This window comes from Musca autumnalis, unplaced genomic scaffold, assembly GCF_047663935.1.
Source record: "Musca autumnalis isolate F117 unplaced genomic scaffold, ASM4766393v1 scaffold_1, whole genome shotgun sequence".
Taxonomy (NCBI): domain Eukaryota; kingdom Metazoa; phylum Arthropoda; class Insecta; order Diptera; family Muscidae; genus Musca; species Musca autumnalis.
The window spans coordinates 157,146,005-157,171,943 of record NW_027411644.1 but is presented as its reverse complement, the minus strand read 5'-3'; the positions used below and the strand labels follow the sequence as shown (position 1 = coordinate 157,171,943).

Genomic DNA, 25,939 nt, shown 5'->3' with positions numbered 1-25,939 from the left:
ATTTTCGGAAAATTTAGCTTAAATCCTCATCATTTTTGGATGAATATGAACAATATCGGCTAATGTTTTGGTATAGCCCCCTTATAGCGGTACCTTCCCATCTTCGTAATTTTGGATATTTAAGCCATATTTTCCTACTAAATTAGCTGTAATTCGGTACTTAGGGTTCCTAGTGGTCACTAAACATACCCACCAAAAATCGTGAACCTGGAACCACGTTTGGGTATGGCTCCCATATAACGGTAACTTCCGATTTTCAGTATTTTGGGGATTTAAGCTAAATTTTCCGAAAATCAATTATTTCGCCTGCAATAACGCCTTGTTATAACGTTCTCACATTGCCTTGATCAAATCGAAGTTGCAAGTGTTAGACACTTGGGCGTTTCAGGGGGTAGGGCTGCTACATTGGACGCTAATATATTTCGAAAATAAGGATATCTGAACAGACCCCTTTTTCGGAGTACAGAAGCGGTAAATGTGGTAGTCCCTTGTTTTAGATTTTAATAGCCCTCGAGTATTCTTCCCGATATCTGATATGGTGGTTGTGTTTTGTAAGGGGTGTTTTGTTATTCAAGTAAGCCCCGTCCTTAATTTATTTTCAATTTAAATCCTCTAAAAATATTTATAATCATCTGATTTCAGTTTGCTATATATTCGGCCGTTTTCCAATACCACAATGATATTCGGTTGGACACTCTAATAGGAAATGTACACAAATGATGAGAAGACATCATGGCTTTCCAGCAAGAGATATGAAGTATGGGTAAGTTAACCTCCAGAGAAAGAGAGTAAACTTAAACAATGACTGAATATTCCGGTGTTGTTGGTCTAGTTTGCATGAATGGATGGCTGGCTGGCTTGTTGGCTGCTGGGCGCTACTGCTGACTGGTTGCTTGCTTTTAGTTAGTTGAGGGTTACCATTGTTGTTGCCTGTCGAAAGATTGTTGGCTGGCTGGGTTGACAGCCTGCTCGCATTTTAATATAAGTCAGTTCGCTGTTGTTGTTTTTTCTCGTCTGGTGATTCTACCTAACTTTGAGCTCTGTAGTCACCGCCAAAGAGCCACTGCCGCCGCTTTTGACAGAGTGAGCGAGCATTAAAGGTCTTTTCACACGTTGAGCAAATTGCAATTTTTCAGTTTGGTATCTGTCGTTGAGCAAGCAAGTTGTGGCCCCCATAGTCCGCACGTTTAAAGTTGCTCTCGAAAAAAGCACAGCAGCCCTAATGCTATAATCACAGGGCCCACAACCAAATAAGTACTTGAACGGAATGAGTGTGTGTCTGTGTGCGAGCTGTACGTGTGAAATACACTGAAATCAAGCACACTTTTCATAGGAGTTGAATCAAAACGGATGTACGGCATAATAAGTGTGATTTGCCGTCGCTAAATACAAACCTCAAACTGGCGTATACAGGAATAAAAAATTCCAATTTTTTTTTGTGACTGAAAAAAATATGGAAGTGTGTACTTTTGAAACGTGGGAAATGTACAATAATTAATAATAAATCAAAAAAACAGAAGAATTATTTACGAAAATATTAATAAAAATAAACAAAAATTAAATGAAATTATGGATGTGAAAATATAGAGACTAAAATTAGTAAAACCTCTAAATTCCAAAACGCCAAAGGTAAGCACCAATTTTATGAATTTATACAGAAAAATAATAAGTTTCCTTTAGTTTATTTGTTTAAATGTTTAACATTTTCCTTTTGCGTTATTTTTTTGTTAAAAATATAAAGGCGCATGCGCGGGCAATTCCTTTTTCTATTACCAAAATGTGTTTGTGTGCATGTGTGTGTTTCATTCTCGTTGATATTTATAATGCTCCTCGTCGTTTGCCACCCCTTTATGGCAAAGGAGCATAGTGTTAAAAGCTGAAATGCTTGTTGTTGCTATTAAGCTGTTCCTGATTGTTATTGCCGTCTCGTCTCATTGTCGTCTGTACTCGTTTCACGGAAGTCCTCCATGAAAAAGAGTGGCAGTGTTGCCATCAAGGCTGTCATCAACATGAAATTCTGTATGTATTGAAGATGACTGAAAACTCATGAAAAGTTTGGGGGAAAGAGCGAGAGGAATATAAATGATATTGCAAACTTTGGCGCTGACAAAGGAAAATTGTTGGGAGGGGGCGGGGAGTGAGAACATGTCAACGGATATATAGACGATTTGATTAGTGTGTCGACACTTTAATATTTGAAGATACTCTGGGGGCTTAAACCGCCATTTTTAAATATGAATGATATATCCACATTGCTGCTAGCAAATTGCTATTGTTATACTCAGTCTCAAAGACTGACCTGAAACATGCATTGTAAAATAGAGCAATTAAAGGCATTTTTATGTCTGTCTGTATTTTTTACTAATTGATTTTGTTGTGTTCGATGGAGGGAATATAATTTGTTGGAATTTTATTAGAAACTTGCATTGTAATTGTAATCTACTAAAACATGACCTAGGATGTAAGGAATTTTATTTTCTAAATACCACTACGACAAATAGAATAAGGTGGGAAATGTTGTCTATATAATGAACTCTTCTCCTTTTGGTTTAATACTCGTGTGTATTCCGATATATGTATAGTTTAAGAACTGCCTGATTTCAGAAATGACATATTCAACGGTGGTTAAATTCCTCGCCCTAATGTTGGTTTACGTTTCTTGTATAGTTTAAAACTTCCCTACAATGTTTCACATGATTTTCGCGGCGAGACGATAGAATGGAGATCAAATACCACTGAATTTAAATTGAAGTTTTTTCTATTAAGGAAAGTCTCCTCTGTTCTTTTTGGGGGGTTCGTGAGAAATAGTTTTACTTTATTTCTTTTGTAACGATCTTTCTGAGAACAGGGCACGAGGATCATCATAAAATGTCATAGTTTATTTCATGTGTTTTGGTTTAATTTCATAAGTTAAAATCGATGTTTCCGGCCATATAGAATCAAGGTATGATTCAGGTGCCTAAATATGTCATAAATTTCAGTACTGCGTTCTTTCTTTAAAATTAGGCTTACGGGTCAAAAGTCTAAGTTAGGGTTAAAATTTTAAACTTAATTTAAATTTTTAAATATTCCCCACATCCTCTTCTGTAAAGTTGCGAAACACACTATATACCTAAATTGCAAGGATTCCAAGATATCTTAACTCGAATATTTCGAAAAAAACTAGAAATGGGCGGAACTTGCCCCGTCCACTTTGGTTACTTTCCGATGTAAACCTTAAAAACGCCGATACACGTGTCTCATATTTTTAGCTCTACTTTTATAATCTACTCAGTTTTCCTTGTATTTTCTTTTTTTGTTGTCACGCAGTGTTATAGGTATAACTCCACATTTCAGTATTGCCCCAGTAAAACGGTACCACCAAATTTTCGGCTGAAATCTGGTTCCAATATAATTTACGGTGGAGGGAATACAAACTTCTGCCCGGCCGTTTTAACTTGTTTTCTTTAGAAAATCCATACTTCTCGGCATAATGGTCCGAAAGATGTAAGAGCTCATACTGCTACTAACTAAAATTGCTGGTAAATCTCAGCAGAAGTAGCCGATTTGGTTGTGGCCGATTTGACCTGTGGCAAATCTGTCTTTCCGGGTTCATAATATTCTCGTCAAGGACTTTCATTATCAAAAGGAAGCACTTGATGCGTCTTAATTTAATTTAAATGAGAAGTTCTTACACCCGGGAAGTTAAACGACAATGTCAATAGATGAGAAAAATAAAAAAAAAATACCGGAGGAATTTTTAAATAAATCGAGGTCAAAAATGAACATTCTCTGCATGATTGGCCTTTATGACTTTTTTCTACAAGATTGGCTTTTACGATTTTTTCTAAGTTTTACCATTTTTGAGATATAGAAGTTCAAATTGGGAGAAAACACTGACTGTATCGCCTCCTTATTAAACAATGTCCTGACTAAAATTTTTAGAAAGTAGGCGAAGGAAATCTGTTTCTATGAAAATGTGAAGTGAAGAATTCTATTAAGGAAATAAAAGTCAAATGAAAAATATAAAGAAAATATGCAAAAATCATTGGTCATTAAGCTCGACTCTAACGAGAAACTAATTAAAATTAACATTAAAAATTATCTCCCACCGATAGGTAAAATTTTCAAATAAAAGAAGAAAATATTTTTCATTTCATATTTTCATAGAACTAGAATCCAGCCCCATATCTCAAAAATGGCGAAACCTGGTAGAGAATTTTCAAAGCTACACAGCTCTTATCCCATTTCGATAGAACTTGTTGTTTTCAAGCCAAATCCTGAAAACCTAAAACAAAACTTAAAAATGTTACCAGGGGGCCTATTCTGTAACTTTTTAACAACTTTACACATTGTTTATTTTACAACAATTTCATTTGTTTGTTTTGTAGTTGTTACAAAAAAAAAAGAAATTTTAACAATATCGATAGTTGTTAAAAGTTACAGAATAGGCCTACTGAACTCCCATATTTCAAAAATGGTAAAACCTAGAAAAAATCGTAAAGGCCAATCTTGTAGGAAATTTTCACAGCTTGAACGTTTCCTTTAATCCTATTTCTATAGGGCTTGTGGTTTCCAATCAAACCTAAAAAAATCTTTGCTTAAAAATGTGATCAATGACCTCGATATATTTAAAAATCCCTCCGGCGATTTTTTTGTATTTTTTTTATTTTTCTCATCTATGATCATTGTAGTTTAAGAATCCGCAAAAACTTCCCATTTGAATTAAAATTCGTTCGAAGTACTACCAAACTCTTGTTTTATTTAGAAATACATATTCTTTGGATTGAAAACAAAAATGAACCAAATAGTTTTTAAAAGCAGAAGTTTGGTAGTAGTTCGACCGAATTTAAATTCGATTCGTCTTAGTGAAACCGGCCATAAATGCAAAGTCTTTCTTCTCCATATTTTCGCGCAGTGATATGTGTCGTTAAATACGGCTCATGGGTTTTTGTTCTATAAACGAAACCGTCAATGATTTAATAATCGAATTTATTGCGTGATATCGACAATTCTATTCGGCTTCAAAGATCAATTTCAATATCGGGATATCTGGTTATAAAATTCTATTCTGAAAACAAAATAATATTTTATTAGCGTTTTCGGCATAACGAAATTCATTTATGGTAAATATTTAAGAGCCATATCAGGTTTCTTGATAATAATAATGCAAAAATAATAACGTATTCAGTGAGAATCTTATTTAAAATAGCCTTTGTGCGATTTTTGTAGAATATGTGTGGGTCTCGTTTTACGTTCATGAAAAAAACCCGACACAATGTTCTAAGAACTATTCTTCATTCGATTTCACTGAAGACTTAACATCACAAAAATAAACTACAATAGAAGAAAACAAGTAAAATATTCTGAACTAAAATGAAATAATAAGGGCCTTTATTATATGCTTACTTTTGCTATTGGATGGATTTTAAATTTCGAAATAAACAAATTTGGAGGCTTTAATAATAAACAATTCACATTAAAACTTAATGCTGAGGAGGTCCTCCTTTCATTTTAATCGTCACTTTCAACTTTTAAAACAACATGAAGGCCATAAATCTGTTCTTAAAATCCAAACAAAAACAAAAGAAAACTTATACACCTTTTTCACATGTAATTCGAAACATTCCAGTTGTAATTCGTTACATTTAATTTGTAATTCGATTATTCTATTTGCAATTCGTAACATTTTATTTGTAATTCGAGAATTGGACTTGTAATTCGAATTATTCCATTTGTAATTCGAATTATTTAAATTGTAATTCGAATTATTCTGTTTGTAATTCGAACTATTCTATTTGTAATTCGAATTATTCCATTTGAAATTCGAATTATTCCATTTGTAATTCGAATTATTCTATTTGTAAATCGAATTATTCCATTTGTAATGCGAGTTATTTTGTTTGTAATTCGAATTATTTTATTTGGAATTCGAATTATTCCATTTGAAATTACAAATAGAATAATTCGAATTACAAATGGATTAATTCGAATTTTAAGTTGAATAATTCGAATTACAAATGGAATAATTCGAATTACAATTAAAATAATACGAATTAAAAATAGAATAATTCGAATGTCAAATAGAATAATTCGAATGTCAATTGGAATAATTCGAATTACAAGTAGAGTAATTCGAATTACAAGTGAAATAATTCGAATTTCAAATGGAATAATTCGAATTACAAATTGAATAATTCGAATATAAAATGGAAAAATTCAAATTACAAATGGAATAATTCGAATTACAAATAGAGTAATTCGAATTACAAGTGAAATAATTCGAATTTCAAATGGAATAATTCGAATTACAAATGGAATAATTCGAATTAAATATAGAGTAGTTCGAATTACAAATGGAATAATTCGATTTACAAACGGAATCTTCGAATTACAAACAAAATTTTACGAATTACAAATGGAATTCTCGAATTACAACTAAAATGATTCGAATTACATCTGAAAAAGGTGTAGTAATGCGGTTTCGTTTTTTCGCTCTTACGGAAATACAAATTTACAGTGGGCCTTTTTTCCGATAAACCTGACCAAAAATCTAAAAATTGAGTGGATTTCGATCTAACTTGGGTACTTATGTTTTTTGGTCGCTGATATAATTTTTCATATTATTTTTCACTCATGCGGGTCACAACAGGGTTTTTTGATCCATTCTCCTATAAAATGTGGTCGTATCGAATTAAAACAATCTATAAATTTGTTCGCCATAAATAGGTACTATAATACATAAAAAACTCTATATTTTATCGAAACTCCAGAAATATGTAAAATTTTAAACATATTTTAGGGTTAAAGCCGTACTTTATCTGAGCAGAATGATGCTAAATGCAAAAATGTTCTTACCGTGCAAGGTTTTAATGTAATGTAACGCAACAAGAACCCCAAGGCTTCCCAAAAAACTACAAACCTAAACATCACAGGGAAAGATTATTACCGAAATTGTGGTACAGCCTTCATTGAGGTCTTATTTCAGTCGGCAAAAGTGATTAATACTTTTGTACTTCTTTTTGTCGCGAATAGTATCAGAGTAGGAAAATCGTAAAAAACTTGTTAAACTATTTAATTGTACAACGAAATGATAATATGCTAAGAGTTAGGACTTACTTGAAATTTTTATAGTTATATTATAATTAATTGTTCGTTGCTTGCAATTGCAATTTTACAATAAATTAGATACATATATACATACGTAAATTAGCGTAGATTTAGGTAATGCGTATAGCGACTTAATAATGCATCTAATGAACACCGTCGCCAAGTGCAAAAACTGAAATTCAATCATATGATCAAAGTCGCTTTTAAATGTCTTCAATCGTTCAACTACAATCGTTATTTTATTCTAGTTTTGCAAGCAAGCTGTAAATAGAGTTTTTACATAATATGGTCTGTGCGCGATCTATCGAGATTCTCCATCTATGTATTTCTTTGGCAGAAAATTGTTTCTTCTTTTTCTTTCTACTTATCCAAATAAAAGCGTTAGCTGATCCACGTCTATACTTTAATTTTTCAATAATATATTACGTTCCCAACCATAAATAAACACTACTTGCGTACATACATACTTATATGTATGTATGCATAATATTCATACACATGCAGAGACCATTATCATCTCTGGTTAACAGCAGCACTTTCAATTAGCCTAGAAAATAGGAAGCGTTCATATTTAATTATCATATCGATATCCATTAACACTTGTCATAAGCTACGCCAAATATAATGAGAGGACCTTTAGCACAGAAGCTTTCAATGCAATGTCAAATTTGCAAAAAAAGTGATAATACAGCAGAATAAAAAAACACATCCTTGCTCCAATACACACACACACACACGCAACACACAACACACACGTAAACGTTACTAGCAAAATTTAATCAATTTCTTCTACGACCGGAAAACAACCCCCTTTCGGGGCTATGGAGAGTTTACAACCCTGGAAATCGCTTAAATTCAAAGGATGCTATGACAATATTTATTCTTTGGATAACTACATTTGTGTGTGTGTGTATGCTGAGTGTTGGATATTTACGTATGTATGTGTGTGCTAAATGGAAACAAGCATTTGTATACAATATGGCGCATTGGATTAACTTTTTTATCCCGCCACACACAAATGAAAAAGAAATCTCAACCATATTTGTTTGTTGGTTGTTCTTTTTTTGCTTTACGAGTTAAGGTCATTCTTCTTTCATTGTCCGAGGGTTTGGAGAACGAAACATAAATGAGCAAACTATCTGAATGAAATACAATTCATACTCACGTGCAGCACAATTGCATTGGTAGTTTTTCCTGTAGTCAACACTTTGTTCGTGGAAATGAGAGTTTTTGCCAGAGGCCGAATATTGCAAATTTCGTCTTTTTTTTTGTGGCATCCTTAATGATGGGAAATTGGGATATTGTTGTATAAGTGAAAATTCTTGAATTTCTTTTAGCTGTTTTTCACCACCAAAAGGCCATGAGAAATGTAGTTGCAACAAGAATTGGGTTTAGCTTTTTCTTATTATCAGAGTTGAATAATTTTTGTTCTTCTTCCGCTTGAATTATCTCCAATGTCCACTTGCATTTTATTTTGTATGCAAAAAAGCGTGGTATTGTAACAACGTTTACAGCATCTGTGTATATTGCTAAAGGAAGACCGCGCCCATTTCGCAGAAATATACAAAACTTTTTTGATAATGTTTAGTTTTTAGTTATTTTTTAATGTTTTCATTCTTTTTCAGTTAACTTTTTAAAAAATATATTGAAAACTAAGTATTTGATAAAATTTTCAAATTAAATTTTCGAGTGTTTCCTACTCGCCTAGTGTGCACAAACAAAATCACCATATATTCTTAATGAAATGCAAGGAAACACACGAAAATAATAAAAAAAACAAGATGTATGTATATATATAAATATACATTTAAAAAATATCTAAAGAAAAAACATAAATGCATTTCAAAATCTTCTAAAATAAAACAGAATTTGTCGTAGGTTTAGGATGAAACGAAGCAGTTTTGAATAAAATTAGAATTTATAAATTTGATGATATGATTCATATTAAATTCTGAAATCTTAATCTATAAAAATGGAACGAAACAGGCTGATTGTCATTTATAATTTTTAAAATATACCAAAAACTCAATTTTCAAAGTACCAGTTTTATGGGAATAACAATAAAAAAATATCTGGGAACCGATCGTCAATGTTGTTATCAAAATACAGATTAAGTTACAATGTGCAACAAAATATTGGGATTTGTAAAATTAAAGACAAAATTACCGAATTTCCTTTTCTTCTTTAATATTATACATACATACATATAAATTTAATCGTTTAATATAAAACCGCTTCAAAGATCAATTTTGATATCGGGGTTTCTGGCTATAAAAATTCTATCCCAAAAACAAAATAATATTTTATTTGCGTTTTCGGCATAAATAAATTCATTTCGTGGTAAATATTTAAGATGCATATCAGGTTTGTACATAATAATGATAATGGAGAAATAAAAATAACGTATTTTTGAGAAAATTTATTGTACTCTAATTTATTTATTTACGTTCATGAAATAAAGCACGGACAGTACTCCAGGTGCGCCTGAACCCACTTTAAATGGAAGAGGCTTACACCTGAAACTACAATAAGCATTTGATGGTGTTAGTGCAATGTCTCTATTTAAACTTCTATATCTCAAAAATGGTAAAACCTAGGATAACGTCATTGTAGAGAATTTTCAGAGCTACAACATTTTCTTTGATCCCATTTCTATAGCTCTTGCAGTTTCCAAGCAAAATCGTGAAAGCACTAAAAATGTGAGCTTTCTTATCTATGAACATTGTAGTTTCAGGTTAAATGTCAAAAATGACCATGAAAACCCGAGAAAATTGATTAGTGTTAAATTCTTGTGGTACTTTTATAGCGGTTTTTAAAATAAGGGACGAAAAGGACATTGAAGGAAGCGAGTTGGAAGGTCGAAATGCTCTACGAAAATAATCCTCATTCGAATTGACTGAAGACATGTCATCTCATAAATAAGCTAAAACAATAGTTAAGATGCCTTTTAGGATCTTTAGCAGAAACTTCATCACGCCATAACTTGGAAGTTCGACTCACGGCGGATCTGTCCTTCGGGATTCTTAATATACTCACCAAGGGCTTTCATCCCAAAAGGAATTATCTCTGCCCCAAAATTTCGGTTGTTATTAGTAAACAGCGGAATCCTATGTAAATGCATATACGGTCAGGATGGTCGTAGAGAAAATCTGATAAGACAGAAACTCGTTATATCACAAAATAAAACGTATTAGGCCCAGAATTTTTTGCATATCGTGCATATTTTGACACATTTGCATAAAATGAGCATATGCAAAAACATATACAAGTATTTGTGACCTGAATATCCCACCGAAATGGCTGAAAGTTGGTATTAAGTCTTCGTTGGGGGTATGAAACTTTACACCCTAAATTTGTCCGCATAGGTCCACGTCTTCATATAGCCCCATAGAACGATACCTCCCGATTTTCGGTAGTTTAAAGGTTATGGCTGTGGTTATACATTTATCTACTTTATTGACTTGTCTGAAGAGCACTTTAAACAGAAAACTTGTACACTCAAATTTGTACCTATTATTGAAATATTTGTTGCATAAGAAAATGTGTAAAATGCATAAATTTTGCACATGCACATGTTATTTTATGCGTATTCAAAATTTATGCATTTGTCACATGTTTCGATTGCAATTTAGTCAGAAGCCAAAAATATACCCATAAAATAGCGCTGTCTAATTATTAGTAACTTTACCTATCAAAAATTCGGATTCGGATGTAGACAAAAGCTTCAAAATATCTGAAATCGAGTGGTACCGTTATATGGGGTCTACGAGGTCTACTCGAAAAGTTGGCCTAATAATAAAAACGCCTTATTGTTTTCTAAAGTTAAAACTTTTGTACTTTTCCACTCTGAATGAGACACCTCCAAAACATAGTTTTTTTTTTTAACGGTTTAAAAGCATCTTCTGGCGACGTGAACTACGCCTTTTTTACATGTGCGGGAATGGCCATCAATTCCACGTTTTGTCCGGTAAATAGGGCACTGAATCGATGTCAGAGAGATCGCATTTTCATGGTGCAAAATGATTCGCCTTCTCTTGTTCGAATTTCTCCGAAGACTTTAAACAAATTGTGGTATAGCACTCAGAATTTACCGTCGTTCTTTGCTTAAGCCACATGAACAGTTTTGTCGAAGAAACAAGCGAACATTGATTTCGAAGTGTTTCTTCCGCAAACAACTTTTGTTGTATTTCCCTGGACATACACGGTCGATTGTTGTGTTCTTTCGGGCTCATACGCATGGGTTCATGATTCGTCACCTGTGACGATCTTATAAACTCCTTTTAAACCCCCATTGACCGTATTTTTTCAAAATGTATTTGCACAAATTGACACGAGCCTTTTTTGAGCGATTGTCAACTTCTGCTGGATCCAACGGGAACAAACTTCTTTTTTCGAATGTATGCTGGAGGAAGAAATGCCCAAGGATGTCTCTATCTCACAGTACATCAAATGACGATATTGCAGTTCAGTTCACGTACGGCGTTAATGTTTTCTGGCACAACGACAGTTTTTGGACGATTTCGAGACCACAAGCCATTTCATTGAATTCATTAAATCAATGTTTCACAGCGTCAACGCGTCACTTTTTACGGGGGCTATAACAAAATGTCGACCTTTATAGCCCATTTTCAATATCAAAAGTTCTAATTTGACCAAAATATTATTCACCTATTTCCATCAGTTCGGATGCTAGAGTGATTTCCAAAGACTTCTGTCCGTCGGACGGTCATGACTATTTCCATGTAGAATTGCAAGCTGATCAAGAATACATATATTTTGAGGGACTTGAAATGATTATTTCGAGGAGTTACAAACGGTTTACGGTCAAAAATTGACACATTTTTTCGCTGAAATCAAAATGTCAACTTTTACAGATTACAATTTCTCTCGTATAAAAAATTGTTATGCGCTTATAAGACCATTCATTATAGAGCTAGAGTGGACACTGCAAACCGCTTTAACAAAAGCAAAGTTTCGTAGATGCTCAAACTATTTAATATTTGTAAATCATTCCGTACAAAAAAAAATGATTTTTTTGAACTCTACCTTCCTTTAGAGTAAAGTTCATAAATTTCTTCGTGTACATTATAAACCAGAAAGTAGCACGGTAAACACGTGCCTTCATTTTAAAATAAGATTCAACATCCACATGCTCTCAGCGTGTTATAAACATCTTAATAATGTTTTTCCATAGATTCCATAAAATTTGTATAAATTTTTAGGACATTATTGCAAATATACCCATGTAGAAGGACGCAGACACGGGGCCACACCAAAATCACTACGAAATCTGATTATTTTCTTGGCATAGTAACATGTCTGTAGGTGTGTCATTAAACCACACACAAATACAATACTTTATACAATACTAAATTATCGCATCAAAAAATATAACTTATGAATATAAAATTACTACTTAATTTTATATAATTTATAAATGCTTCCTTTGAAAGAAATTCCACTAATAATCTATAAAATTAACACAGAATTAAAACAAGCACAAGCCGTCTCTCTCGCACTCTACTTTCGTCTTTGTTCCCATTTAATAACCTGGTGGGTTAAAGGTAACATTTACATGTTCAGAGTAATCTTAACTGACATCTAATTTATGACATTAACGCTGTGCTGTATAATTGTTCATTTAGTGACATTTACGTGGAAAGTCACCAACCAAAGGTTTTTTTGTTTTGTAATTTTTCCACTAAAATTCTCTACCTAAAAATGTACAATGATATTCTTTTGTTGGTATATTATGTATGTGTGTGCGTGTCTCTCGCGCGTTTCTATTTCAAAACTGAAAATTAGTTACACTGAACTACTAAATTAGCTACACATTTAGATGAGTACACACACCCATCCAAGAAACGAAGGATACACACACAAATTTTGTTGTGTACTCGTGCATGGATGTGTGTGTGAATTAATTTTTTTTGTGAAAATTACCTAAAAATGTAACAAACTGTGATTACACAGAATTTCGGTCACAAACATACCTTTTTAAAGGAATTTCGTTGATGTGTGATAAACAAAAAAAAAAAAAACAAAGTTGTGATTTTCGTTTATAATGGAGGAATAAAGAGAATGTGTCTTAAATCCAAACTTCTGTGGATTGAAATAAATTTTCCAAAAACATTCTGTACATTACAATGTTGAAACACATTTTAAAATTTATAAAGAAGAAAATAATAAACAAATCGAAAAATAAAATAGTAACATTTTGCAGGTTTTAGGACAGACAATGTGTTATTTTAGTTTCATATAATCAGGCTTAATCCCAGTGAAGAAGACGGCTATGCAATCAGCTAAACATTCGTATTCAATGACTGCTATGAAAACATTAACGGAAGTGGTGCAACTATAATTAGATCCCTAAGTTTGAAAGTAAATATTGCTTTTGTAGGTGACAAAAAAATCGGAAGTTTTCAGCGTAAATAGACGTTTGTAGGGTAGTTGGGCCTACTTATTCCACTGAAAGACCCAATCAACACCGCTCACCAACAAATTGAGAGCCTCATAAGCTGAATAACCCATTACAAAGTATTGAAAACAAGCTATCTCCATTAACAAGAGGCTGGAAAATAAAGGGTTATTTCTTAAAAAAAGTACAAGGAAAAACTACTTATTTTACTCTTTACTAAGTAATGAATATAATTACTGACTTCCCTTGGTAAAATACTGGGTTAGTAAGTTGATTAGTAAGTAGTTACGACTACCAAAATTACTATAAACCCCGTTATGTGGTAATTGTATCTTTTGCTGGGTTTCTACACAGAAACAACTTGTGTGGGGTTTTTCGAGAGAATTATGGCTAATAAAAGAATATAAACAAGTAAAAACGGCTTTAAGTTCGGTCACTTCAAACTTTTTAAACCCTCCACCACGAGTTGTATTGAAGTAAAATGGAACAATTAGTTTCCTTTCGTTTAAGAAAGTACTAAGCTCTTCCGGCACGCTAAGTGAAGGATATCGTTTTGTTTAAACAAGGTTTAATACCAATAAGGCAGCGATGGTTTCTACGCCTTCAGAATCCAAAATACCATTCCATTTGGACGATGAGTGTACAACCTTCAGAATACCTATAATCTCTAGTAACCTTCATATTGGGAATATACCAAATATGAAACCTACAATTCGAGAAACCGCAATACCAAATTTCAGACATTTTAGTAAAATAATTTGGATAAAACCTTCAAAACATAGAACATCGGGATGTACCGTTCTATGGGACTCTATCAAAACGTAGACCTATAGTAACAGATTTCTTGAGGAAAATTTCGGTCATTTCAATCATTTCGGTGGGATATTGAGGCCACGATCTTCAAAATAGCGAAAATCGGGAGGTACCGTTCTATGGGGCTATATGAAGACGTGGAGCTATATCAATAAATTTCAGGTGGAAAATTTTATACCCCCATCGAAGACAAAATACCAATTTTCTGCTATATCGGTGTGATATTGGGGCCAAAACTTTCAAAATGTCGAAAATCGGGAGCTACCGTTCTGTGGGTGCTATATGAAGACGTTGACCGATATATCCTGTTTTCAATACCAAACATCCTAGGAGTAATAGAAACATAGAAGTAATATACATAGTTATAGGGACGGTGAAGAATATTTCGCTCTGTAACTGCACTAAAGCGAAAATTTTTAACTTTTGTGAGGGAGGTAGAAGAATGAGTTGTCCGATATAGCCCATCTTTGAACTTGATATAAGTTTGAGAGAAATATTACGATGTGCAAAGGTTGGGCTAATGTTAGTCACTTCTTTCAATATATGTATATTGCGCCCAGCCAAACTACTTTACCGGACAATTCCTTGAGATTTTGGAATATTTTGTCAGGATGGACTTGACAATGTCAAACATTTTATAGCTTTAACAGGACCACAAGTATTAACTTCGGTAAACATTCATACACTCGTATATCTCGAACAATCCTTAATCTGCACCTTAACGAAAACTTTTGGAATTTAATGTATGATTGGAAGAAATTTTACCAACAAAACCAATACTCAGTTCGTAAGTTCTCGTATTCGTCAGTCATTTTATTTGGTGCCAGCAGATTTTTTAGAGTTTTTGGAACTATTACCTATTACCATCGTAATAGGGGCGCAATGACAAAGGGGTGGAAAAACATTTCAAAACGATCCGATACACGTTCTTAAAATTTACTTTTGCGAAGGAGCGGATCATTAAAGTACATATTTGAACATGATTTATGTCTGGAAGTAAGTTACTTTAGATTTTTTTTTTTTGGGAGGTAGTCGAAGGGGTGGCCAAATCTTCTCATTTGATCCATATTTGAATAAACTATTACGAGGTGCAAAATTTTTACCAAATCGGTTGTTGCGTTATCGTGCGCACCTGCCAGCCAGGCAAACGGACGGACAGACGACGGGGCTACATCGACTCGAAATCGTCTGAAACGGATTTATTCCAAACATACTTGGGGTCGAAAACCATCTTTTCGACGTGACAAATTTTTATCATTTTTAGATGAAGCAATAAGGAATCTGATGAGGACCTGTGGCGAGATCTGCCTTACGCCTACTTAAATATTGCCAATAAAAGTTTTTATACCCTCCTCCATAATATGAAGGGTATATTAAATTTGTTTTTCTGCTTGTAACACATCGAACTTATCATTTGCGACCCTATAAAGTATATATATTATTGTGGTATAGGTCCAAAATGACGGTACCTCCCTATTTAAGGTGTTTTGAGGTTTTTTTTGACCGAATTAGCTGAAATTTAACATTTGAGGTTCCCAATGACCAAAACCCTTCTCTACTACAATTGCCAAGATAGGTCCACGATTTAGTATAGCCCCCACATAACGGTACCTCCTGTTTTAAAGTATTTTGAGGCTTTTAGCTCCATTTTTGACCGAATTAGCTGAAATTTGACATTTGAGGTTCCCAATGACCAAAAACTTCTCTACTAAACATTGCCAATATAGGTCCACGTTTTGGTATAGCCCCCACATAACGGTACATCCTAATTTAAAGTATTTTGAGGCTTTTAGCTACATTTTCTGACCAAATTAGCTGAAATTTGACATTTTAGGTTCCCAATGGCCAAAAAAACTTCCCCATTAAAAATTGCCAATATAAGTCCACGTTTTCATATAGCCCCCATATAACGGTACCGCCCGATTTCAAGTACGTTGACGATTTTAGCCACATTTGCAGATCGAATTAGCTATAATTTGTCAGTTAGGGTTCCCAGTGATCAAGAAACCTCTCCAACAAAAATTATGGACATAGGTCCACGTTTTATTGTAGCCCCCATATAACGTTACAGACCGACCGATCGGAGTATTTCATGGTGGAGGTTATAAATAGTTCGGCCCGGCCGAAGTAAAAAAAACACCTCATTGTATGTAAGGATACCGAGAGCTTCTTTGTATTAAAAAATCTATCGTTTGCCCAAAAATATATTAATAGTGACGTGCCTTTCTTACATTGTAAGAGTGTACCAACAAAAGTGGATTCCTCTTCCACGATTTGACGGCGTAAATTTTGAATCATGTTTGGATCATTTTGTTGGAATAATCTTTTCTTTTTTAATAATGCCAAGTGTCTTTGGCATTTCTATTACTTCCGCATTTTGCATATAAATTTGTACCAAATTGCTAGAACGAAACTATTTTTTAAACTTTGCACTAACTCCAATACTCTCGTCTAATCTCTGTTATTAATTAAACAAAAATTAAAATTTATCATTTTCGGTGTCACCCATATTTCTAGTCCTACATAATATTTAATCCTCTAATGGAAATTTAAACTGTACTAATAATTCAAACTTAGCAAAAATTGCAGTAGTTCACTGTATTTTATGTGGCAGTGTGCAGATGTACATTAGGGTTATAATTTTTTGGAATTTTTGCAAATATCAAATATACGGGGTCAGTTTTTATCTATCGTTAAAAATTCAACGTACCGAATGCATTAAAATTTTGATAGGCGTTCATTTTTTAAAATGAACTTTTATCAAGAATTAATGTTTTCTTGAAATGTAATTAATGGGAAAAAGCAAAAAATTTCTCATAAATCTAGTTCAAATTTTGTAAAATCATAATATATTCCATCTCTAACTTTATTTCAAATTGTTTGTTTTTTATCCAAAAAATAACATTTAAACGTTATATCCCTAATGTACATATGCATGTGGGTGTATTTTCACATTTTACTATAAATAATATTAGAAAATGTCTAAAATTGCAGCATACATGTGAATTTATAAACCGTTAGAATGTTAAAACCATAACTAGATAAGCCACGTCCATATGCACATACCAACATACATATTTATGAATGTATGTGTAGATGCAACACGGCAAAATCCATTAAATCATGGGTATAGTATTAGTTGTAGTAGTGTGCAGCATTGTCCTACTGCTTTTCCTGCTAAACTTTTTGCATGCATGTATGCATGTCACTACTATAAACGACAACAATGTTCGCTCCTTTATAAATTTGGAAAATTTAATAAAATTGTCAAAATATCAAATAAAAATCTGATTTATACACACTCATACATCTACATGATTTTTTGTCTATTTTTTTCTACTGCACGCAGTTTTCATTCTTTGCAACTCTTATAATGTTTTTGTTGGCAGAGATTTATGTACATGGAGTTGGAGTGCATGTGATTGAGCTTTTAATCTAATATGGGTGTCTATATACTCGTACATACATACATAGTTTTGAAGGAGAGGGACGAAATTTAACTAATATATTGCCACTGTCTTTAAAGGCAAATTCTTGCAATTGTCAAAATGCTTACAATCGTTGACGTAAACCTCACTATTCTCGCATATTTTTGCGTTTTTTTTATATTCTTGCAGTATAACTATACATTTATTATTGAATAAAAATGCTTAAAAAGTCCCCAAAAATTTAACTTAAATGTGAAATTTTAAGTTTTCATCGCAAAGATTTCTCGGCGTTATAAGTATGTATTAGTGAAAGCAAATAAAATGAAAGCAAATATAATGAAAAGTTACAATCAAATACAAGCGTGTCATATTTGACCCAAAATACTCCGACTTAATTTCCCATTCTATAGGCCAATGGCATCTACAAAATGTTAATCTATTTCTGATATTTATTCTAGTTTCTTTAAGTCTGCTTATCGAACTGTTTAATCTTTTAGTTTATTCTGTTTTAATCTTCGCCGAATATTTCGATTTGTTTGGAAAATTGACAACTTTTATGTTTTTTTCCAATGGCGTTTACAAATCCAAGCTTTGTTGTAGATCATAAATAAAGGTCATTAATATTGATTTCAAATAAATTGTGTCAGGTAGGAGTTGCTTAAAATAGGTCAAATGAATATTTTTATGTCTTTTTTATGTTTGAATTGTGTTAATCAGGTTTCCAAAATAGACTTTACTTTTAAATTATTTTTCTCTAGATATAAAAAGTCGACCAATAATGTGATTTTATTGCCTAGATGTTTGCTACAGAATAGAACATTAATTACATGTTGGATGTATATTTATAGGGTGTCTTTTGTTATTGATTGGATTTTTCGAACTGATTAATAGTCTTTTGATTAGTTTACAGTTAAAAGTGTGTAGTCATTAAATTAAAAGGGCACCTTCCCAGCATTAAATTTTAATGTAACACTTATCAGGCTGCTTTGTCGACAGAGATACAAGTATACCCTAAGCCTGCGACTGCACAAACAATAACAAGTAAGGACGAACAATTGCGGTAACTTCGGCCGGGCCGAACTTGTTATACCCTCCACCACGAGTTGTATTGAAGTAAAATGGAACAATTAGTAGTTTCCTTTCCTTTATGAAGAAGAGTAAATATTAAATTTCAGCGTTTTTGGTAAAACAATACCGAAATTCGGGAGGTACCGTAATATGGGGGCTACATCACAACGTCGATCTATGCCGACAAATTTATAGCGGAAAAAAGACTAAACACCAAATTTCTGATACTTCGGTAAGATAATATGCCTAAAATATTCAAAATACCGAAAATCAAGAGGTACGCTTCTATGGGGGATATAGGAACACGTGGACCTATACTGATAATTCCCTTCTGGAATATTTTATAACCCCATGGAAGACTAAATAAAACATTTCAGTCATTTTGGTGGGATATTGACGTCCCAACTTTACGAAAATCGGGTAGTACCGTTTTATGGGGCTATATAGAAACGTGTACCTATACCGACGAATTTCAGTGGGAAATGTTTTTACCTCCAAGGTAGACTAAAGACATAAATAAATTTTCAGTTATTTCGGTGGAATATTGTGGCCATATCCTTCAATGGGGGCTATATGAAGGCGTAGACCTATACCGACAAATTTAAAGGGGATAGTTAAATACCCACAACGAAGACTTAATACCAAATTTCAGCCATTCCGATGGGTTATTGTGGGCACAATATTGAGGCCAAAACCTTCAAAATACTGAAAATCGGAAGGTACCGTTCTAGGGGGGCTATATGAAGGTGTAAAGCTATACCGAAAACTTTCATATGGAAAGCATTATACCCCTAATAACGGGGGCTATACGTAGGCGAAAACCAAACCGACAAATTTCATATGGATACCCCCAATAAAGACTAAATACCAAATTTCAGCCATTCGGAGGGTTATTGTGGCCACAACGCTCAAAATACCGAAAATCCGGAGGTACCTTTCTATGGGGGCTATGCAGACAAATTTAGAGGTGAAAGCTGAATACCCCCAACGAAGACTAAATACCAAATTTCATTCATTTCGATGGAATATTGTGGCCACAATCTTTACAATACCGAAAATCTAGAGGTACCATTTTATGGGGGTTATATTAAGGTGTGGACCTGTACCGACAAATTTCTAGGGCAAAGTTTTATACCCACAATAAAAACTAAATACAAAAATTGACCCATTTCGGTGGAATATTGCCAAAACCTTGAAAATACTGAAAATCGGAAGGTACCGTTCTATGGGGGCTATATCAAAACGTGGACCGATATAGCCCATTTGCAATACAAAACATCCTTCTATACCAAATCACAAAGCTCTATTTTAAAAATTGCGAGCTGAATCTTGATTTCAACAGACGGACGGACGGACATGGTTATATCGACTTAGAATTTTACCCTGATCTTTGCGCACGTATCTATTTGAGCTAGCAATTGACACTTGGGTATGAAAAGTTTCTTGTTGAAAAACAAGAAATAAGGGAACTGATGAAGATCTGTGGCGAGATCTGAAACTATAGTATTCCCTGCCTTACCCCTTGGTAAACATCGCCAATTTTTCCCACTAATAAATTAAAGTTGTTTTAATAAAATATTAAAACAACGACTATGGGATTAAGCCTGACTATTTTGAAAAACAAAACTGATCAAGAATATATAAATTCCGATGAATATTTCGATGTGTTACAAACAAATTTAGTTATACCCTCCATAATATGGTGAAGGGTATAAATAACAGGGGTGGTGGACTTGACCGTTGCACAGTGGTTTTTCATATACTCATTTATTTAAAAAAAAAAGAGTTCATTTGTGTAAACAAGCTACAATTCATATGGGAAAACGGTAAGGAAAACACACACATTTTTACACATGAAATTTCAATAAATTTAAACATGTGTTAAACAGGCGGAACCGGACGTTTACAAAAGTATATAGGTATGAAATTTTTTCGTAAACCAAACGTTGTTCCCTAAAAATTCTAGTTTACTAAAGCTGGATTTCCAATAAAATTTAGAAACTGAGATAAAAATAAAAAAGCGTGATTTAGTAAAAGGCTTCTTAAAGGCAACTAAATGAATGAATTAAAACATTATCTGGAATTTTTGGAAACCTGTACCGTTCGACATCCCTAATATTTAGTATATGAATAACACTAATAAGCATTTGTGAGCACTTCATTGTAAGTGGCGCATGGTTCAGTGTATGTGTAATGGTCATTCTCATTCATTACAAAGTTCATTTCCTCACATATGGACCAAGCAACAAACATTCATTAATTCCGGATATGTTTAGCCTTTTACAAGTCAGTTTTTTTGCTATTCGTTTAAGCTGTGAGAACTTATCTTTTGTTCTTGTTACTATTGTTATGTTTATAACTCTATCACATGATAGTAGGTAGTAATAACAACAATAACACAATTATATACTTACACTTTCCATTGCTCTCGGCAATGGTTATGGCACCACCACTTACTTACCTTCTGTTTTGTTTTACTAAAACACAAAGTTACCCTTACAATTAGCCAAGTTTTTCTCTTATAGTATATTAACTATATCAGTAGCAGCAACAACAACAACAATCAAATGAGAGAAAAAGGAAAGCCAGGCGGCGTCCCTTTTGTGGCATAATTTTTGAATTGCCTTACTTCATTATGAATGGATGGATGGATGGGTGATAAGAAAAACCAAAGTGGAAAAAAAGTTCATTGCCCACAACACGTAGATGGCTGGCAAGAGGTGTGAGGGTGAAAAATGAGAACAAGGAGATTTTGGTTTGGTCCTTTTTAAGTGCTGGAAAAAGGTTCTACAGCATAAATATATCCCCTAGGCATGGTGGCATGGTTAGTGGAATGACATCTTTATGTGAAATTTATGTAAATTATAACAGTTTTCAACAGAAACTCCTCTCACACAGACATACATACATGGAAACATTTTTTCGACATTAACTACACTGAACAAAATAGGCGAAAAAGGAGAAAAAAGAATAATCAAAGTGAAACAATTTGATATATACAAAAGGAATTCCTGTGCCACACCACTCCACCAAACACATACCACTAAATTTAAATTTCTATCGAGGAGATAAATTTGGAATTCTGTCAGTATATTGTATACAGATTTTCATTAAAATTAAATTTATTGATAAAAATGCAAATAGAGGGTGAAATACATGTATCGATTATATAAAAAGTGAGTGGAAAATTTGAAATGGAAATTTATTAACAAAAGAAAAGCTTGTATAATTTTAAATATTAATAAATAGCCTATTCAGAAGTGATGAATAACATAAATACATTTTTATTACGGACACGAAAGTGTGGTTTATTGTTGTAATAAGCAATACCAACAATTTTTTATGTATTTTTCGTTGAGACTCAACGAACACATGGATAGCAGTGGGAAGGATTTGGTTTTGCTTGCAAGTGAAATTGCTCGAATTTAGTTAGTGCCAAAGAAAAATAGAAGTCGTCATCCCAAATAAAAAACGCCAACCCTCCGAAGAAAAATAATTTTATGGTTAAAGTTAACAATTTCCCACAGTGCTGTGTTGATGCAGTTCATCAGCAAAATACTTTAGTATATTTTCAGATTGTTTTGACTAACAGTTCCAGACTTATCGCGCCATCGAAAAGTCAAATTCTGTAAAAACTATGCATATCCTTTTTACTATTGGTCCAAATGAAAAAAATCTTTTCTTTTTTTATCTAATAAAAATAGAAAAAAAAAACATTTGCACTGTGGGGTATTTAAAATCAATTTCTATCAATGATTATACTCTTCGATTTTCTTGAAATTTGCTTGTATTAAAGTACGGTTAATTACAAAAATTGAGGCGCTCAGCGCCAAAACGGCCTAACCCACATGCCCAAAAATATCAAAGAGACTATAAAGATCTAACCAGAACCTACTAAAAAAATCCATATTGCATTGAATAACACTAGGTAATACTACCTTCTAAAATAATGCAATATGGAATTATTTACAATTTATTTCAAAGGTTTCAGTTAAATCTATACAGTCAGTTTTTTGGCGCTGAGAGCCTCATTTGTTGGTGGGATTCTTAATTGTTTAATATTTTTCAACACAATTGTTCCATTAGACCTTTGTTATTTTATCAAATTAATCGTAGTTAATAAGAATGGCTTGCTGGTACGCACGAAAACTCTGATTCGAACCAAATTTTACGCTTAGTAATATTTTGCCCAAGCTTAGTTTAAGTTCGAAGATGGGCCATATCGGTCTACTCTACTACCAACTAAATTGGGTAGTACGTAAAATAACCCTCAAAGGGAGAAACCGATTTAGTCTTACAGACTCGTATTATGTCAGAACATTGATTTCATCGAACCACTCTCTTGGGTACCTTTCACACAAAGTTTGAAAACAGTGTAGTTTAAGGACTCGCCTGGTTTCATTTTTAATTTTTTGGCAATTTTGCATTTTTCGCACACACAACATGCGGCCCTAGTATAATTTATAATTATAATAATAATTTATTATTATAATATAATTTGTTTCATGGGCCCAAAAACTCAAAGAGCCCCTATAGACATCAGAAGTATTGAATTTACTTCCTTTCTTTAGGTTCGATGCTAAGAGTATATCTCGGTATAGCTGACTGATACTTTCTTACATGTTTTCGAACATTGTAATTACAATTATGAGAGGCAGAAGTCCGCACTCTCGAATTCAGGTTCCCCTATTACAATATGACTATGTCTTTCGGGCTTCTTAAAGACAACTATACTGGAATGTACCTAGGGTTATGACTTTTTTTTAAAAAAACTCGTATACCAGTATCATATTTTAATGAGTTTTTCCCTTAGATTAGAAAAAATCTTAATAATAATGTGATTCGGAAAAAAGCTCGCGGACAAGGTTATTTGAAAAAATTTCCCTACGAGTTTTTTTGACAAACTTTTGAAGCCAAGATAAAATCTTAAATATATGGTGATTCGATAAAAAAAAGCTCGCGCACATCGTCATTTGAAAAATTTTCTACACATATGAGCTTTTTTGACAAACTTTTGAAGTCACTGTAAGCAGATATATAACTGAAAACAAGCTTTAGGTCCACACGACATAAACAAAATGACATATCCTTTTGTTTCTCACACTTTTTCTCGTCATATCATTACATACATACATAATTTAAATGGAAGGTGCTTACAGCTGGGAAGTTTTTGCGGATTCTGAAACTACAATGTTCATAGATGAGAAAAATCAAAAAACTAAAAAAAAATAGCCGGAGCGCCTTTTAAATAAATCGCGATTCAAGTTGACATACGTAAGGGTTTTTTTAGGTTTTCAAGATTTTGCTTGGAAACCGCAAGTCCTTACAAAATGGGACTAAAGAAAATGTTGTAGCTATGTATATATCATATAGAACTTTATTTCATATCATAACAATTTGTGTGTGACAGTTTTAATATTAAAATGGAATAAAAGTTATTTTAGTCATTAATAGGCAAAAGTTCATTCATTCGTGCAACAGGGAATAATTTTTTTAAATTTTTTTGTACATTTTACAGATTTTTTTTTTAAATAAAATGAAAAAAACGTTACTTGGTTATTGCTGGGCAAAAGTTAAGCAATATGGAGTTTTTTAGTATTTACTTCAAGAGGTTCCGGATAGATCTCTTTTGCCTGTTTTTTTTTTTAATATGTTGGGTAGGCCTTTTTGGCGCTGAGCGCTTTATATTAAAGATGATCTTTCAGCCTTCCGGTACATCCCCATACAGACCACAATGCAAGGAATAGTCAACTTCATGGTTCGAATCTGCCAATTTAATCTATCAAACTTCCGAACTGGAAGGCATTACAATTCATGAAGGAAAAACACCTTCGTATTGTATATGCGCATGTATTGAAGAATGATTCTACGAAGACCGGAGACACTAGGTTGACTTGATAGAAAAAAAGGCTTCCAAAATACTTCACAACTACAAATTTGCAATAAGTTTAGTATATATACAAGTTTTCAAACTCAGCCTTTGTCTAGCACCACGTCTGATACGCCTGATGAGCTGAATTAAATCACCAGCGAAACGATCGCAGCATTTTGGTTGGATGTGTGTGGACTTCGCTAGATATCACTTTTTCAATACAAACTCCTTAGGTTATGATAGCTCAATTAATTCAATGAAATAAAACTTTCACAAATAAATGACTTTCGTCATAATAAGACAACAATAAATAAAAATTAGACCATTTTAGTTGTTTGTAATTCGTATTGAGTTATATATTTTTTAACATTTTAATTATTAATATAATTTTTTATTTTTTTTTAGACAAATTCATGAAAATGCTCGTATACAAGTACAATGACTCCGAGAATAATTTTATTGAATGATAGGTAAGAAGAAGCAAAAACTGACAATCCTTTTAAAGCGTATTACATACTTTTTTAGAATTCTGTCAAATTCCACTCCGTTTCTATTTTACGCTACAAACTGACTGACTGACTTACCAGACGTCGGTTGCTTTGCAAATGTCTTATGCATCCTATTCCATATCGCAATCATACAGAATTAATGCAATGTATTGTTTTCCAAAACGCCGCTGTTGCGTATTTGAAACGCAGAATACATCCAAAATAGTTAAAAGGTAGAAAATTGATGCATTAGGTAGATTTTACAATGATGCACATTTTTAAATACTTTACTTAAAAATACTCATGTAGCTCCCAAATTCTACTGCGTCTACATTTTTGTTTGTTTGTTTTTTTTTTAAGAAATATTCACAGCTATTAAAAAGTCGCTAAAATATTTCTTGTAATTTCAAATACCTCTCCTTCTATTAGACTGATGGAGAGATATACAAAATTTTGTTACGGAATTATGTAATCACTCTAGCGTCCACAATAATTGAGAGAGAGCGCTGTATTTTTCGCACCCGAGTGTCTTTTCTCCATAGGCAGATCAAGTTTTTCTATAGCCCCCATATAATGGTACCTCACGATTTTCGGAATTTTAGGTATATTTTTTGTAATTTGACGTTTAGGGTTCCTAGTGGTCAAAAAACTACTTCACTAAAAATTTTTAAAGATAAGTCCAGGTTTTGGAATAGCCCCCATATAACGGTACCTCCCGATTTTCGATATTTTGAGGATTTTAGCTAAATTTTTTGAATAAAAC

General features: G+C 33.1%; 1 long non-coding RNA gene across 2 annotated transcripts in view; it reads left to right on the top strand.

Moving 5' to 3' along the window:
* The first annotated feature begins 1,090 nt into the window (after nt 1-1,090).
* LOC141390923 (uncharacterized) overlaps nt 1,091-25,939 on the top strand; it is a 58,312-nt gene continuing 33,463 nt past the window's right edge. The window contains exon 1 of one of the 2 annotated variants that reach the window (XR_012409518.1): nt 1,091-1,629. This is a non-coding gene — a long non-coding RNA (uncharacterized lncRNA). Of the gene's footprint in view, nt 1,630-25,095; nt 25,159-25,939 lie in introns of those variants that run through there. The other variant, XR_012409517.1, reaches the window with a different exon arrangement.